This window comes from Pantherophis guttatus, chromosome 7, assembly GCF_059756535.1.
Source record: "Pantherophis guttatus breed Tessera chromosome 7, ASM5975653v1, whole genome shotgun sequence".
In the NCBI taxonomy this organism is placed as follows: domain Eukaryota; kingdom Metazoa; phylum Chordata; class Lepidosauria; order Squamata; family Colubridae; genus Pantherophis; species Pantherophis guttatus.
Window position 1 is genome coordinate 37,341,492 of NC_142069.1, and position 7,707 is coordinate 37,349,198.

A 7,707-nucleotide genomic window follows, 5' to 3' on the forward strand; every position below is an offset into this window, starting at 1 on the left:
TCTTTTTTAAGGAAAAAAAGCAATGCTACATAATTACATCATGGTCCTGCTGAAATCAATACTGTATAAAGACCATTGTGGGCTTCTGAGTATTTGAATAATCTTTCCAATGGGCTTCTGGAAAGAAAAAAAGCATTCTGGGGGTCATTTAAAACTGAGTTGGTAGTTTCAAACAGAAAATTAAGATTAAGTTTAAGTTTAACGTGATTTATATGCCGCCCTATCTCCAATGGACTCAGGGCGGCTCATAACAATAAAATGCACAATTGCACATTAAAACAATATGAAATTAAAAGTCCAAATTAAAACAGTTTAAAATCAATTTAAAACTATTAAGAACCCCCCCCCCTTCAGTCCAAGCTACGAAACAACCAGGTCTTCAAATCATGGTGGAACAAGCGAAGGTCAGGGGCCATCCGGAGCTCCAAAGGAAGTTGGTTCCAAAGGGTGGGTGCGCCCACAGAGAAAGCTCTCCCCCTGGGGATCGCCAGCCGACATTGTCTGGCTGACGGCACCCTGAGGAGGCCCTGTCTGTGGGAACGCACCGGGCGATTGGAGATTGTTGCTGGCTGCAGGGGGTCCGACAAGTATCCCGGGCCTAGGCCATGAAGGGCTTTATAGGTGATAACCAGCACCTTGAACCTCACCCGAAGGGCAACCGGTAGCCAATGCAGGTCGCGCAGGAGGGGTGTAACATGGGAGTGTCGGGACACTCCCATCACAACCTGCGCGGCCACATTCTGCACCAGTTGAAGCCTTCGAGTGGTTTTCAAGGGCAGCCCTAGGTAGAGAGCGTTGCAGTAGTATTGCATGTATTTTCTACATTTCTCTCTTGTATATGTGATTTAGGTTCATACTGGCATGCAAATACATACACACACATACACAGATATATAATAAAATTACATATGCACACATACACACAGAGAAAAGAATTGAACAGGTGCTGACAAAAGGATACATTACCCATCTGCCTCAAAAGAAACAATTGAAGTACTAGTACTATGTGCCACTTCTCACTTTAACCTTTTCAGGTATTTTTCATCATTTTGACACTCATTATTAAAATATAAGACACTACTAATTTTCAGGGGGTTATTCAGAGTATAAGCAAACAATTCCTTTGCCAATCTTCAACTTTCAGTAGTGATTCTAATAGAAGATTTTTTTTTCATATAATTGTCACCAGCTCATTTTCTGGTTCAGTATGTCATCCTTGCCACTAACTTCTTTAAAGGCTTAGTAAAAAGTGGAACTCAAAGTGGAACGTCACAGTGTTCAATTCTTGTTGTTAAAAGCAATAAATAAATAAATAAATCACAAATTGATGATAATCCAAAGATCTGTGTATCTTTCATTAACTTTCTCATTTTTAAAGCTCTATATGAGCAGTACTTTAACAAAAATGTTTATAGAATTTTTATACATATTTTAAACATTTTCATATGATTCCAATAAGCAAGAAAAAATAGATCACTACCTTTCTTTGGCTCTTCTTTTATTGTAATATTTTCCTCAGACACTATGTACTCATTGTCTGTCTAGATAGATACAATTATACATATAATAGATACAGATATAATGGTTATCACTATATCTATATAGAGATAATAATGCTTATTGCATCTATAGAATTGAAGGTTGGATTATTGCAGTGCACTCTACATTGACCTGCCCTCAATAAATATTTGGAAACTATGGGTAGCCCAGAATAAATGATTCAAAGTAGTAATGGTCATATCTTGCTTTGAGAATTTCATTGGTTATTCGTTGTCTTCAAGGTGCTGTTGTTAGCTTTACAACTATTCATGGCTCAGGGCCTGAGTGTCTATGGGAGTACTTATTAGTTCAATAAGATCACTTAGGGAAGAGATGTTCTGTGTGTTTCCCCTTAGCGACTGGTATGTGTCTTTTCAGTCACAAATGCCATTATGGAATACTTTGCCCCAGGACATCTGCAAGGCCCTTTCCCACCTGGTTTTAGAAATTGCCTAAAATATGGTTGTTTCACATGGGTGCTGGAATGTTGTAATTGCTACCTCTAGAAAAGAATGGTATTTTTAATGTTGGACTGCTAATTGTTGTATGTTCCTATTTTTTAACATATTGTTTTTTCGGTAGAGTTGCCAAATTATTGTTATATGTTTCTTTGTTTATTATTTTGTTTTAATCTGTGTTTATAAAGATGAATTCTATACGATAGAATCAGTTTTAACAGAAGCAATGTGGAAGCCTTGTAAAATAAATACATATTTGTTTTTCAAAAAGACAACAAGGAATAGACTCAGTTGGGCAAAATAAATTAATTAACAAAGGATTATAAATTTTCTGGAATAATTGCTGATTTTACATCCATAGTTCTGTGTTCAAGTTAGGGTAGACTATAATCAGATTACAGACAGAAATTTTAAACAATGTAAGTAATTTTAAACACTAAGAACATCAGAGACAAAATCTGTTTAATAATGGATGTCAAATTTCATAACTGAAAATATAGAACGGTATCTAAATAACCAGATTAACATAAATGTCCTCATGGTCTGCTTGTTTTACAATTGTCTACTATTAAATTCCTTGCCATTTTAAAATTATTATCTGTTTCAACATTGATTTCTGATACTATAGTGAGATAAAATAATAATTTAGATTTGATGTATATTTTAGATTTTTTAAAGATATATATTTTAATTTTTATCCTATTATTTCAACATGGCAGAGATAAAGAGTAAATAAATGATTAATAACATGTATTGTAAATAAAGATATGTGTTGCTCAGAACATCAGAGTACAGTAACAATTTAATTATAATTCAATACCAAGGAAAAGGTCAATACTATAAAGAATGTAAGCCAAAAGTTAAATTTACAGTCTAGGATCCTTGACATCCAGGGTTACCCTATTCTGGTAGGATATGATTGTAATAATAGAGAAGATGTACAGTATATGAAGATGTTAGAAAAAGTGCTTTATGTATCTGATTTTTCAACAAAGCCTTCTTCAATTTGTACTCAACTCTGAAGACTTCATGGATCTATCTATGTAGTTTTGTAAAATAGACTGGCCTGGTTTCAACGCATGCATTCATTGCAGACATAGAGGCTCTCCAAATCCATACAAGTCAGAGTAGCTTAAAAGCATTAAAAATGAAACAAAAGAACAAAGTTCACATGTGATTGGAAGAAAGAAGATACTTTATTGGACAGGTGGATATCCTGTTTGAAGGAATGTAGCATGGCAGATAAACCAGACAGCACATTTGCACTAGAAGCCAGAAAACATTATTTTTAATTTATGGCAAGACAAGACAGGCAGGAATTGCCTTGCTGGTGGATTATCATAAAGGATGGCATTGTACAATCCTGTCCTGATAAAATGGCCAGCTGATCATACTTGCACTAGCACAAGCTGGTCAGCCTAGACCCCTAGACTCACTGACCCCAGTGAATGAGGCCGTCATATCCATCGAGATAACTGCAATGCTGTTGTAAAAGAAAATATTCTTGAAGAGATCCCACCATCAGCTTTCTAGCAGTTGAAAGGCTGGCTCTGGGTGACATGATCATATCCTATCAGTATTATGTCTTTATTGGGTTCCAGATTCCAGATTATTTTGTTTCCCTGGACATACAAAAGAATTTGGTTGATGTATTTAAAATTAAAATTACTCAGGAAGTTAACGTATCTAGAGAAAAAAATCCTTTTTTATTTATTTATTAGCATGATATATTATCATAATATAAATTCTCTTAACTATTAGACAATTTTAACAATTAACTCCAGACACAGATGAAATGAAGTATTGTTTTCTAAAATGGACTACTGCACAGTATTATGAGTAGCATAGCTAGCTCATCAGGTATTTTCAGCTGTACTTCATATTTCCTTCAGACGTTTGCAAACATTGCCTTCCTTTATCTGTTCCAGAAAATTCAGAAAATTAACTAATTAGAATTTTTTGTCACCCGATTAATTGTCATGCAATAAATTCATTTGAAATATGTACTATAGAACAGCTATGGTACATATTACCTTTTCTTCTCTGAAGGTACTGAATCACATTGCTTCCCATGATTACAGTGATAGCAGCTTGATAATAATTCTATTAAACATATCTGGATCTGTCTTTTCAGTCAAGATAATTAAGTAGACTCATCCCCCAATTTCTTTCTTAGGCCAACATTAATCTGATTAACTCAGACTTTATAATTACAATTTTATTTTTAAAATGTATTATATTTATTTACTTATTTATTTTATTATATTTCTATACCGCCCTTCTCCTGTGGGACTCAGGGCGGTGTACAGCCAAGATAAAACATAGCATATAAAATTTAAAAACATTTAAAAAAATAATTAAATAATTTTGGCCCGAATTTAAAACAACCCAATTAAAACTGAAATTCGATTAAAAAACTGAGAGGATGGGATCAAGCCAGTCCAGCTAGATGGAACAAGTGTGTCTTCAGGGCCTGACAAAAAGTCCGGAGGTCTGATATCGTGCGTATCTCAGGGGGCAGGTCATTCCAGAGGGCAGGTGCTGCCACAGAGAAGGCTCCTCCCCTGGGGGTCGCCAGCGGGCACTGCCTGGCCGACGGCACCCTGAGGAGGCCCTCTCTGTGCGAGCGAACCAGTCGGTGGGAGGCTATTGGCGGCAGAAGGCGGTCTCGCAAATACCCCGGCCCTAAGCCATGGAGCGCTTTAAAGGTGGTTACCAACACCTTGAAGCGCACCCGGAAGACCACAGGAAGCCAGTGCAGTTCGCGCAGGAACTTATAGAACTTGCTTTAAGAGTATAGAGTGATCTATAATTATTACCCTGACTGATGTATGAGTATGGACTAACCAAGCGAGCTAAATTTAGTCTCAAATATATGAACTGAATATAATTGCTACACATTCCTGAGCAGCTAAAATTATTTGACTCTTGAATTCATACCTTAAAGCACAACGAAACACATACTAAAATTGCTTTGAAATGCTTTGGCAGGCACTGGTGTCTACGTTGTGTTTAATTGTTTTATATTCATTTGAGATAATTTCCCCCAGACAGCCTTACAATTGACTGTGGTGAAAAAGGGCAAAACATGACTACAAACCTGAAGTGAAGAGGCAGAAATAGTGAGTCAGAAAAAAATCAGTTTTTCAGTTCAGTGGAATAGAAAAGCATATCTAAGCAAAGCAAGGATGATGTAATACCAAATGAATGCAAAACAAAACAAGAGCTTGAGAGGAAGACCCAATATGTATTGTAAGGAAATTAGAAAGGATAAAAAATATATAGTTGAAATGAGGAAAACAAAATACATTATAATCTATGTAATTATAAAGTAATTTTTTTCTTGTTTCAGAATACCACAGAGAAGCGGAGACAAAATATAGAGGATCATAATCCATGGAAGGCTATCTGAATTAGCTTTATAGTCTGCACTAGTTTTTTCTGACCTGGTGCCATTCAGATCTGCAGGGATTAAAACTTCCTGAAGATCATAGTCAATTTTGCCAGGAATCTGTGGTTGAACCAATAAAATGGAATTGGAAGAAAAATGCATTCATTATGAATCATGGGATGGCGCCAGATGCCTAATTTTAAAAAATAATACAAGAATTTGGAAAGTGATCTTCCTCATCACATACAAATTCAATCCACTTTTACAAATGATAAAGATTTACTAGTGTTATATTGTTTTGCATATCTTCAAAAATGAAGTCAGTTAGGAGTGAGTGTGATATAAAAAATACATTCCACTGTGTACTGCAAGAAACAATACTTCTCTCCTATTCAGCCATTGTTTAAAATCAATCACTCCTCCAGGGAACAAGCTAAGACTATTTCTGAACCCTGTAAGAATTAAACTGGGATCACTACAAGCGCATTCATTTCTTCTTCCTACTTCTTAAGCTCATCTTCAAAAGTTTGAACTATGAAAAAATTTAAAATCTCTAGTTCCTACTATGCAAATGTTAGGGTTAGCACAGTGTGAAAAAATAGTACTATAGTCCTCCATGGTCTTATGATACAGCCAGCCCAAGATATTTCATTGGTTTAAGTAAAGGTGTGCTCAACCCCAAATTCCATTGAAGAGGAAGCTGGATTGAATCTTAACTGAATGCTGAGAAGGGCATAGAAGCTTCTACAACAGAAATGGGCAAAACTTTTGTGGCCTGGAATAATCTAATTGTTCATCATAAAAGATTTAATAAATGGAATTGGATGGATTTTTTGTTTTCTCTGTTTTATTTTATGTTAAATCAAATGACCGGAAACTACAGTGCAATTTTGGGCAGTTGTTTTTGGACAGGGTTCTTGGGGCTGTAAGTGGTTTACCCTCTCTTTAAGACTTGGAGTAAGTGAAGCTGTTTAAGAAACTCTGGGCTGGACTCTGCAGCATTTACAGTTTTTTCTCCTAACAAAGTGGAATGTACCAATAGGATACTTTTCTTTTTTCTTCTGAGTATTAAAACTTCAAGCACTGAGAAAATATAGACAGACAGAAAGTCAAGTAACTGTCTCTAAAAGCTCCATAAATCACAGCTCTTGTATACACACCCATACTTAAAGGAATCTACTGCAAGATGCAAGAGCAGATCCCCCTCCAGGATAACTGTTCTAGTTTGCCTGTATTTTGTGCTGTCCTACCTTTTACCTTGCTAAGGAAACTGGCAAGGAACCAAGTGGCTTGCAGCCATAAGTGAAAGCAAAGGAATTCTTAGCATTTTTCATTTAAAGGTTATATGCCAATAGAAATTCTTTCCTCTGAAGTACTATTTAAAATTACCAAACAGCTATTTTGGTCAGCAAACTCACATACTTTGGGCAGGTAATGAGTAACAAAACCTGTCTACTAGGTGCAATAACAGTAATATATTGCTTTTACTTTTGCAATTGAAATTAACAGCACTGCAATCTAACATATTCTTAGATTTTCCCAAATGCTCCTTTTTGAGTATGAAAATGCAAAAAGGCAACAGGTTGGAAAAAGCTGATCTAGCTCATTTGTCACAAGCAACAGCAAATAGTAGTAATTCTCAATTGGACAACAATATAATGTAACAGGCATGACATCCATTATATGTTTCTTTGATAAATATGTATTATTTCTCTACTGCCTTTCCCTGGAGAGCTGGAACCCTGATTTAGGCACATTTCAGAAAAGTCAAGTTTAGTTATTTCAACAGTTCCAATGCAAACTAACTGCAATTTGCTGAACTTTCCAATTAAATTAAAATGCAAGCTCAAATTTGAAACAAACCTTGTCTTCTTGTGGGCTCTAGAACTGGAATATATTGCCAGTCAGAACAAATCTGAGTGCTTGAAACAAATAACAAAATAGCAATAGATGCTGCTGTTTATACATTTTGTAATGAAAAAATTCACCATGACGGTAGTTTAAAAGAAAGCAATATGTGTAGGTAATGGCCTTGAATATTACATGTGGCTCTACTTAATTCTTTAAACATGAAATTTATATTTTATAGTAATTATAATAGTGTAATGATCGATTACTGCAATAATTGTGGAGAAATTTCACTTGAAGAGATCTAGGCACAGAAAGAATTACAATAAAAGAAAGTTAGCTGATCTGTGTATTTAGATAATGGGTAAAAGAAACTGAAGGCCAGAAAATTAAAAAAAAAAAAAAACAAGGAACCAATCAAAAGTGTGCATTTCCCTACTAAGATAACTTTTCATAAGTAGTCTGCATTTT